We start from the raw sequence: 11653 nt of genomic DNA, 5'->3' as shown, positions 1-11653 counted from the left end.
AAAATTATAAAAGTGCTATTGGTAGATTCCTTGAGGCATGCCGAGTCAAACGATACCAAAATGTTTTCGGTCGGCCATTTTGGGGGTTGGCCATTTTGAATTTTAACTTTTTTTGTCGGAAAGTTATGAAATTTGGCACAGTCAAAGAGGACATTCCAAATAGTCCCGACACCAAATTTGGAGTGTCTTTGTCAAACCTGATAGCGCCACCAACAGTCCAAATTTTCAATTGCATTTTTGGTTGTAACTGCTGACCCATACGTCATAGAAATGCAATTATTGTTTCTTCTGATTCCTTGGCTCATGCCGATTCGATGGCACCATATGACGTCATTTCCGTTATGCTAATTATTTTGATATTTTGAATTGTTTGTAAAACCTACTTTTTCGAACTCGTCCTAGAGCTTTTGTCCAATTTGCGTAAAGAATGGGTGTTTAGCATCTAGAGACACTAATGGCAAAAATTTATGGAATTCGTGTCGATTCGCCAATCCGTTTCCGTATACCGTTCATAACATTTTACGTAGAACGCGAACAAACAGATTTGAGGCTGTATCTTTGCCAAAATAGTTTTGATGGCAGTCATGACATGAGGGTGCGTGCACAGTTTCATCACAGTGCCACATAGTTTTCACGAGATTTGAAAAATTTGTTATTTTTGCTTATATCTAATTATAACTTGATATTAAATTTATGGATTTGAGGCTATATCTTCGCAAAAGTTTTGCAGATTAATGTGTGCATTGCCAGTGGTCGGCAGGTTGGTGGTTCAAACCCCAGCTCCACTTGAGCAAGTCTTGAGGTGTCCATGAGTGAGACATCTAACCCCAACTGTTATATGTCATGAACTGAGGGTGCATGGAATGGTTTGTCACAGGGCCACCTAAGTGGTCACGAGATTTGAAAAATTACTGTTTTTGCTTACAGATGTGGCCTTTAAAAACGCGCGTTTCTGAGAGCAGAATGCCGCGGAGACTTCCGAAATTCTGCGAGATCCCGCAGAAGGGGAGTTCGGTGGGGGACGCAGGAAATATAAAAACCTGTAGAGGGCAGGCGTGTTTCATGTAGGCCATACTGACGACAATGTGTGTGCTCGACTTCATGCTTAGCGTATACTGTATGATATTGAAGTAACATGACACGGATTATCAATGTTTAGGCGATAGACTTTGATGTCATACAAATGCATGCTTTTTGGCAAACATTTTGTTGGCGAAGTTTTCTTTTGCCAGTTACATAAACAGTCACATATTCTTCATAAAAATCCGACTCTAACGCGCATCATTTGTCTTATTTTTTCCGTGTACTTACAGTAGAAGAGACGTGATGTATGATAATCGAGTCTTATAACAAAATAATTCGCGAAGACCTTTGAAGAGACCGAGCGCATTTACGCAATATCATTAACTATCTAATTTTACATTTAGTTCATTTTTGCATCTGAACGTTTTAATAGCTTTAACATAGTTGTGTTGCACCTTTCTGCATTACTGAACAGTAGGCTACTTTTTATATTATCATGTTTCCCTTTACATGGTATGAAACACGATAAAAAGTATGCAATGGTGTTTAATACATTTCACTGAGAATTTGTATAATATGTTATACTTTTGTACTAAGGAAATAAAATCATATTGTGAGTGTAAATATTCATAAATTGGAGGAGTTTCTGAGGTGTTTGTCATCGGCAAAATGTGCAGTTTCTTTGTTGCTGATTAAAAACCGTTGGCTATGTGATTGTTTAAAATTGACATTTTTTCTACTTATTATTAATTTATTTTTTGCCTACATTTACTCAAATAATATCAATGTGAAAATATAAATAATTCATACTTCAAGTTAGGCGTAAAACTTACACATTTTTGATGTCAAATAGAAATAATAATAATTTGAAATATGCAATTATTACAGTTTAAAAAACTTAAATATATTACTCTGACCTTTTTAAATATATTGACTAAAATAATCTGTAAATGTAATACTTATATTATTAAGGCGTATACATCAAATAATATATGTACATTTTACACAAAATATCTGTTCTATTTTAAGTAATTTATTTTCCAACTAAAAAAATCGCATAACTGCATTAAGAGATTTTATTAAGTTACTTTAATCATTTATTTTAGAGATATTTACAAAGCCACTGAATCATTTTTAACAGTGTGTACATTATGACCTTACGGTAGACTATTATTAAATGCATATAAATAAAAATATGTAAAACTAAATAAAAAATATATCATACACGGACTGTATGTAAGCATACGTTTTCTTGTTCGGTGCACGTGGGTTTAAATGCCGTTTTTCTAAAGAAGAATTTTAAAACTTTATTGGTGGTAGTTGAGAAGAATTCCTTTTTCCATTTCTAAATCATTTTGAGCGCAATATAAATATATCATATTTTTATTCTTATTATATAAGAATACGCAATTTTTACAACATTTTTAACATATGGAAAATATACGTTAAGCATGTTGTGTGAATTTCCTAATTACAAGCTTTTGATGAAATTGCACCAAAACTAAACGTGCATAAAAACATAAAAAAGTAATTTAAATAAGCGAAAAATCTTTTTTATGAGCTCAAAATGTTGAATATAATGTGCTATTGCTGAAAATTGCCCATCTCTAAAGGAGAATATTCATCTTTAAGGTTGAAGAAACAAAAAAGTACTGACAAGCATTCTCAAATATAGCCTAGATATTCTGCAAGCACTCAGTTGAGAAGAATTCCTTTTTCCATTTCTAAATCATTTTGAGCGCAATATAAATGTATCATATTGTTATTCTTATTATATAAGAATACGCAATTTTTACAACATTTTTAACATATAGAAAATATACGTTAAGCGTGTTGTGTGTATTTCCTAATTATAAGCTTTTGATGAAATTGCACCAAAACTAAACGTGCATAAAAACATAAAAAAAATCATTTAAATAAGCGAAAAATCTTTTTTATGAGCTCAAAATGTTGAATATAATGTGCTATTGCTGAAAATTGCCCATCTCTAAAGAAGAATATTCATCTTTAAAGTTAAAGAAACAAAAAAGTACTGATAAGCATTCTCAAATATGTATATTCTGCAAGCACTCATTTATCCATAATGATGTAATTTATTTTTTAATAACATATTGTCGCTGTCGGGCAAAGATACTCTCTGGACACCAAGACCATGTCTATGGGTTCAAGAATAACAAAATATTGGCCATTTGAAACTCGAAAGTCATCACTTTATTTTGTCCCATTGTTTTCCATTTTGCGGGTGATAAAACTCCTGTGCACGTCGTTCAAATTCATTGAAATTTTGTTCACTTGTAGTTTAGCAAGTATGTATAATACGCAAGTATGTGTATTTTTACACTGCACATCGTCTGAGGAAATCCGAAGTTGCGTCGAGGGGAACCAAGCTGACAGCCGCGACAGCAGAGATTGTCACGTAGTACCTACAAAAGGGTACCTGCAGCGATATCATTCTGGCTTGGTGGGATGTCAGCCAGCGAGAGTCCTCTGATTCTGGCCTTGTTCTTTTACTCCTCAGAGTCTAAAACCAGGAGGGCATATTAAGTATTCATTGTATTTTCATTTTAACAGAGCAGCAATGGTTGCGCGTTTCACACACCTCTCCAAACCACGTTGTTAACACTATGCTTGTTCGACTTCATGCGGCGCCACAAGAACCGACAGCCGGATGACGTCAGAGTACCGCGAGAATGATTCAAGAAATCATATTTCGCCTCGCTCTCGCGATACTGTGACGTCTTCCGGCTGTCGATTCTCGGGGCGCCGCATGAAGTCGAACAAGCCTATTGACAGCAGCAAAAGCTACGCATGCGCTTTTAACTTGTAAAACTCAAAGGTGTATGGGTAATGTAGTCTCTGCTCTCGGTGGGACGAATTAGGTAGCTTGCATTGTGAAGGGCGCTTTGAAAAGCGGCAGCGCAGCCAAAGGATTAAATTAAGCCTCTGATTTAAACAGATGTGCAAATGAGCGTTCTGGTACGCTAGAAGTACGTTCTGGGCGCAGGGAGAGGTGGTGGTACGCAAGAGCTATATTTGGAAGTGGCGGTACTGAGTACTGGCGCCTACCGGCCCACATTAAAGCACTGGCGGTAGCAAAGGTAGACGGCCCTTTGAAAAGCAAAAGAAAGCTGATAAAAATGAGAAACCCACACTGAAATAAATTGGAGTAGGATTTAGGCTACTTAACAAAATCTAAACATTTTTCACTCAGAAAAGGCTAGTAAATATAAACAAAATTATCAGCAGCTTTAACTTTATTACTTTTTTAATTTTAATTCACTCTTTGTTTCAGCGATGTTTATAAATATACTATATTTTTGCATTTTGATTACAAACTGTTCTACACTGAAAAGAAACTAATGTAATCTTCATGATTTAATCACGTAAAACACAAGTCTAAACACAAGCACCACTTTTCTGAATGATGATAATCACAAACATCCCAGAGTTTGAAAAAACCAATTGTTTGTAAACATATTTAATGCTAACTACTTAAAAATTCAGAAAATATTTTTTACAGTGTATAAATAAAAAGACATGAAGGAAGTTAATTCCAAAATGTAATTAATTGTACATGGTTTAGCTGCTTGTTTTAGCAGCTACCAGTGACACAGAGTCAAGAAATTAAAAACCACCCACCCCTAGGTCTGCCAATTCTTTGCCAACCCCCAATGCTAATCGATCACCTCATCATCAGGGAATCAAAAGAAAACCGGTTTATCCAGTTTTCACCATCGCGTTGGGTTTTAATTTCAACCCTTGCAGTTTCTTTGTTAAAATGCAATTTAAGCAAATAGGCCTAATACATACGCTGTATGTTATTTTAAATGAATGTTTATAACTTATAAAATTAAGTGGATATCAGGTAACTTAATTTGACATATGTTGATATAACCTAGGCTCTTTTTGTTATGAAACATGTTCAATGGTTACAGTGCCTCATGGTGGGGTTGAACCCCTGGTTCAGTTTACCCCATCTGGTTCACTTTGCCCCACAGCCACCGTTTTGGAAAACTGCCTAGCTTAGTAATTCAGGCTAATCTTTAGCTAAATCATTCACATGGTTTTATACATTAGCCTATCACCAATATGTATGGTATAAATATTTAGACCTGGATAAATCTACTTTGACATAACAGCCATTATACCTGGTATGTATACATTTTACTTTGATAGGATAAAAACTGTTTTTTTTTTTTTTTTTAAATCATACTTTAATCATAACTCTTTAATTTGTCCTTCTCTTTAACATAGCCAAATATAAATTATGGTTGCTACCTGTATTTGTGGTCACACGGCTACAAATCTGTATGGTTGCCTAGATAAAGGGGGTGGGTCAACTTACCCACTGGCTCACTTTGCCCCACTCTCCCCTACTTGGTATTGAGAAACGGGCATTGTTTATCGAAGCCGGAGCGCGAGCTACAAACTACAGAGCGCGTGCGCGGGTGCACAATGGTGAAAGAGCAACACACGATGTAAATAACTAAACCAGTGCTCGCAGTACAGACACTTTATATTTTAGCGTACTGCGTACCTTCACTTTCTTTTGCGTGCCACCACTTCTCATGTTGCTGGTACTTTGCCTTAAAGAGTCAAAGGGCGTTTCTATGTGGCGCTGCGCAGACAGTTCGGCAACTAAGACATCAAAGTACCGCGAGAGCAAGTCGAAATGTTACAAATGGTCCGACTTTACCTTTGCTCTCGCGGTACTCTGATGTCATACGCCGACCAGTCAGCGCCGCACCATTTAAAGTCGAACACACAAAGCGTCAAGGCAGGGCCGCTGGAAGTCATTTTGAACAGGGGGTGCTGTGAATTTTTTTAACCAAAAAACCTATGAGCCTATAGGCCTATTTAAAATACATTTTAAAAATAAATACATTGAGATTTACTACTTTATTGTCATATACACTTCAGGGCACACAGCCAGGGTCTGAAACACAGAAATCATCAGTTCTCAGATGAATATGCGCTATTAATCAGAAGCAAAAATACTTATCCCAGGGGGAATTACTTTCGTTACAATTTACATACAACATATAATATTATAACAACATATAATATTAATTAAACTTCACAGTTTTCAATGTCCATGCGGACGAACATATTTTACTTTCGTTTTTAAGTTAAGATCACACGTCGATTAACAGATGTAAAATATTCTCACATTAACATACCTAGTATATTTTTATATAGATCTTTTTTTACTAAATAGTACTATTACTGTCTTTTTTAAACATATAAATAATTCATAATTTGAACAAAAATAATAATGGGTTTAGTTCTGATATTGTATACTTTTATAAAGAAAAACATGGTGTATAATTACATTTTTAGAATAGGCTTTATATAAGGTTTGTACTGTAAAAATACTTTATTTGTTACAAACAAAAGATAAAGAATTTACAAACGTGTGGAGAGCCATTTCAGCACTTGGACAGCGAAATGTTTTTTTTTAAAGCATTACTTAAAATGTTTTCTCATCTCACCATATCTACAGGTGCAGAGTCATTATATACAATAAATCCGTTGGGTAGCATTTAAAAAAAAACATTTAAAAGTAGATGCATTTGTTTAAAGCAAAGCATTTATTTACTTAGCTACAGATGAAGCAGCTCTTTGCGCCTTCTAACGTCTCATAATTGGTCATCATTTATGTCCAAGAGACTCAATAATAATCTGTTACATTTTAATCCTTTAATTTTTCATATTAAAAAGCGTTTTTGTGCTGCTGCGCATCCATGTAATAAACAAACCCGCGTTGTCATTCCGTTAATACGCATATTATCAACGCGCTCTTTACTCGAACAGAAAAAACTCGCCTCGCGAATTGCGCCGGTTGTATAATAGAGATTCCAAAGTCTCTCATGAGCTAGAGGACTAATATCCAGGGAGTTCAGTATTTCTGTGTGGGCATGCATCAGGGAAAGGTGTGTGAGTCTTTTCTGGGTCATGGTGCTGCATACCAATGTCTTCAAAAGATGCAAGGCGGAGAAAGTGCGCTCGGATGAGGCCACGGATAGGCACAGTAATGAAATTAAAATCCAAAATACACGTAATAACCTACGTGTGTCAAAAATAATTTCCTAAAATATTCATAAGTAATATATCAATTGTGCAAAGTATTTTAACCTAAAAAAATATATATTTCTCGCCTTCCCGCGACCATGCGTCAAGGTCTGGAGGAAAATGATACCTGCCCGGATCCCACGCACGCATCTGCAGTTATATAGCTACATTTTACAAAACCAGTATTCATTAGATTTTAAGAACTTTTTGCCACTTTTAAAACTAAATAAAAAAGATATCATATGCCGAATAATAAGCATGTAAGCATATGTTTTCTTGTTCGCTCCACGCAACACGGGTTTAAACGCCGTTTTTTTCTAAAGAATAATGTTTAAACTTTATTGGTGGTGGTTGAGAATAATTGATATTGCAGAATAATGTATATTGCATTTTAGCGCAATATAAATGTATCATATTGTTATTCTTAAATTAAAGAATACTAATATATTTTTTACAACATTTTTAACTTTAAAACATACATATAAATATGCTTTGTACAATAGCGTTGCTTCTGACAACAATTTTCTGTAATAAATCAGTAAATGAATCACAAAATGTGTTGAAAGTGGCGAATAAATAAATGCTTGTCAATTCAAACAAAGGTGTATAAAACCGCTTTAATTAACAATAACTAAACTGTGCTCTTTTGCATACCTCTACTTTTCTCATGTCTTTCTTTATACCACCTTTATCTTTTTAAAATCTTGCCACTTTTAGAAATAATTTGTTTGCATTTTTTGTATACTGCACACTTTATTTGCATCAACTATACCCATAATAACATTTTCTACGTTTTTCTTTCAATAAGGAAATCTGTTTATTGTTATGAATAACGGCTGAAAGGATTAAAAAAAATCATAACACTGACTGCCTATATGCGCAAGAAAGGTATTATTAAAGTTTTAAATATGTAAAACTAAATAAAGATATCATATGCCCACTGTACAGTATGTAAGCATAGGCCCATGTTTTCTTTTTCGCTCTGCGTGGGTTTAAACGCTATTTTTCTAAAGAATATTTTTTTAACTTTATTGGTGGTGGTTGAGAAGAATTCCTCTGTCCATATGTATATCATTTTAGCGCAATATACATGTGTCATATTATTGTTCTTAATATATTAAGAACAATAATACTAATATATTTTTACAACATTTTTAACTTTAAAACATGTATTTTTATACCACATGAATCTCTTTAAAATATTAATACTTTTAGAAAAACGGACATAATTATTAATATTATAAACAAACAATGAAACGGTGTCAAAATTCGACAACACAAATAATTAAGATATTCATTGTAAATAGAGTTAAGGGTATTAGGCTCACACTAAATTCTTTGTTGCACTTAGTATAAATGCCCATTGCACGTACAGTCATCTTAATATATGTATGCGCTGTTATGCTGGCAAGAAGGGGTTGACGTCACTTTGCTGTTTTAATAGAAATATTAAATATTCAGCAATGCCCTTATTAACTTCTGGAAACAACCGCAATGACAACGCATATAAAAATGTAGTTTTTTATGCGCCACCTGGTGGATTTTCTGTGAAGCGAAACACATTAAGGGAAAAGGGAAAGTAGCCCCCCCGAAAACACTTGCAGAATTCTGCGTGACTCCGCGAGACGATTTGGCGAATGCCGCGGGAGAAAACGCGCGTTTTTAAAGGCCACATCTGTATATACTGCAAAATTGAGTCTAAAATCATGTAATTGTTATTGTTAGATTCCTTGAGGCATGCCGAGTCAAACGATACCAAAACTTTTTGCCATTTTCAATTACAAAGCATACCAACTTTTCAAACTCTTCCTACAGCGTTTGTTTGATTGGCTTGGATTTGGTACACACAATCTAGACTCTAGACAAAAAGTCATAAAAAGATTTTGATAGACCAGTCAGTTATTGTATAGCGCATCAACAAATATGATGGCGAGCACGCCGAAATGGATTTGAGGCTATATTTGCAAAAGTTTTGCATATTGATTTGCGTATTTCCAGTGGTTCAGTGGTTAGTGTAGGTTGTCTACAAATCGGAAGGTTGGTGGTTCAAACCCCAGCTCCACCTGACCAAGTGTTGAGGTATCTTTGAGCGAGACATCTACACCCCAACTGCTCCCGATGAGCTGGATGGCTCTCGCATGGCTGACACTGTATGAATAGGTGAATGTTTAATAACTTGTAAATGTAAATTGAGGGTGCATTGAATGTTTTGTTACAGCGCCACCTATTTCATCAGCAACATTTTGCCCTTGTAAACTTTTCAGTGCCCCCTAGTGGTTAAGAGTTTTGAGGCTTTATCTCCAGATCGCTTTATTGTGTGTACACCATATTTGGTGGGTGTCATTACAATCATGACCTGAGGCACCATCTATTGTTTTGGTGCAGTGCCCCCAGTGGTCAAGTCATTTGAGGCTATATCTTAATATTGGTTAATCATATGTATATCAAATTTGGTGGGTGTCATCACAATCATGACCCGAGGCACCATCTATTGTTTGGTGCAGTGCCCCCAGTGGTCAAGTCATTTGAGGCTATATCTTAATATTGGTTAATCATATGTATATCAAATTTGGTGGGTGTCATCACAGTCATGACCCGAGGCACCATCTATTGTTTCGGTGCAGCGCCACCAAGTGGTCTCAAGATTTGTGCCCTTTTTGGCTTGACCCCGCCATCGCTGCTTTATTATAAAAGACTGCTTACTATATCACTGTGCAAACTATATGGAAACACCAAATGTAGCACATATAAAGTATTCGTTGAAATGATTATAAAAAGATTTCACTTGGTAATTTCTACATTATTTGACTATAGTAAACTTTATTATAAAAGACTGCTTACATACTATATTACTGTGCAAACTACATGGAAACACCAAATATAGCACAAAGAAAGTATTAATTGAAATGAATGTTCTACATTATTTCACTATGGTAAACTTTATTATGAAAGACTGCTTACTTATAAGTGCTATGTTTTTACTTATTAGGTTTTAAGGAGAATACAACAGGTTTCAGGGCCTCTTACCTGCGTGATTCATCATCCAGGTTTTGCACAAATTGTCTAAATCCCTACACACAGAACATTTATTGTACCGACTATAAGCCTTTGAGTTGCAGGACTAGAGTAAGTTTTATTACATTTTTAAACCAATAACACTTAAGTATCATTATAGTAACAAAGTACCCAAAAGAACAAAAGATGTAACTTTAAAGAAAATATAGTAGTCAGTCCAAAGTTTTTATTTATTTATTACAAATATATATTTAAATGTTAAATAATATACAAATAAACATACTTTAGTAACCATATTGTGCTCTTCTTTCAAAAATTGTTCAATTAATTTCTTACAGCTATCTATTCAGATAAATGGCATATCAAAGCTTTGTCAGCTGGTGCTATTTAAGACGACACTATAAGGTTATCATCCTGTCGTGTGTTGTTCTCCAGATATGCTTGGAGCTTCCTGATCAGATCGGTCACAATTTTGGCTTTCGACGACCCCTGCACTGAAGATGGCATGCAATCACGTCTTCCTTTGAAGGTCTCTCAAACTGTGATGCCAGGTCCATTGGAATCGGGGTTTCCTACAGCTTATCTTCAAAAACCTCATCAAACACAAGCCTGATCACATCATCCACATAACTGTACAAATATTGCAGTCAATAAATCTTTTGTTTTGATCATTTATTTCCCTGCTTCATACATTAAGTTTTTAATTATGAATGTATTTGAAATAAAACATTACTGCTTACAGTATGACACTTGTGTGTTTTGGGAACATAGCCTTGTACTTTCCCTCTCCTGCTTTTGTTACGGCTTGCTGACATTGTAATGGATGGCTGAAAGGTACAACCTGTAAAAATATAAACAAGCAATACATTTATTGTAAAAGTAAATACTACTTTATTTAACACAGTTACTAAAATACTTAAATACCTGCACAGCATTCCAATAAATGGGAAAATCAAGTTTTTTGCTGCAGATCTAAAATCTCAGGCTACGGACGGCAAAGGCATCCACTGATGATGGTGATGGAAACATTGTGAAACGATGCTACTGCCTGGGTTCCTATGTTTATGCAGAGGAAAAAAACTTTGTCATCATCAGTTATTCATTTAAGACTGGTAGTGGTTTTACTAGCTAAATACATCATATGTGTTACACACCTTTGCTCCTCATATGCCAGTCTGACTCCTTGTACTGTGTGTAATGATGTTGCATGTTTGCATACAGTGTAGAAGGATGTGTCCAGCTGCGAATCTAGGATATAGACAAATAAAACAAACATGTATTCAGTCAAAAAGACATATTATAACAATAGAGTACAACGACTATAAATCGTTAGACTATTCATTAAAACGTTAATGTATTACATATTACATGGCCCAACATTAGCAACACACATTACGTGTTTACTTCGTTTCAAAATCTAAGAAAGCTTCAAGTAAATACAACAGTAAAATACATATAACTTTCAACAAATCATCTGTACTTAGAGTTTCTTGAGTTTGATCATGAGAAAAAATTATACCGGTAACAGTTTAGCAGGGGCCCG

The 11653-nt window shown here is 34.9% G+C and overlaps 1 long non-coding RNA gene across 1 annotated transcript; it reads right to left on the bottom strand.

Annotated features, from left to right (window-relative positions):
• Positions 1 to 10331: 10331 nt before the first annotated feature.
• On the bottom strand, positions 10332 to 11653 carry LOC135736231 (uncharacterized). The gene is made up of 3 exons (XR_010527867.2): positions 11265 to 11653; positions 11035 to 11166; positions 10332 to 10951 (listed from the first exon to the last, which is right to left on the bottom strand). It is a non-coding gene; the product is annotated as an uncharacterized lncRNA (long non-coding RNA).

The sequence above is a fragment of the Paramisgurnus dabryanus genome, chromosome 2 (genome assembly GCF_030506205.2).
Source record: "Paramisgurnus dabryanus chromosome 2, PD_genome_1.1, whole genome shotgun sequence".
Classification (NCBI taxonomy): Eukaryota; Metazoa; Chordata; class Actinopteri; order Cypriniformes; family Cobitidae; genus Paramisgurnus; species Paramisgurnus dabryanus.
This window is presented reverse-complemented; position numbering and strand designations above follow the sequence as displayed.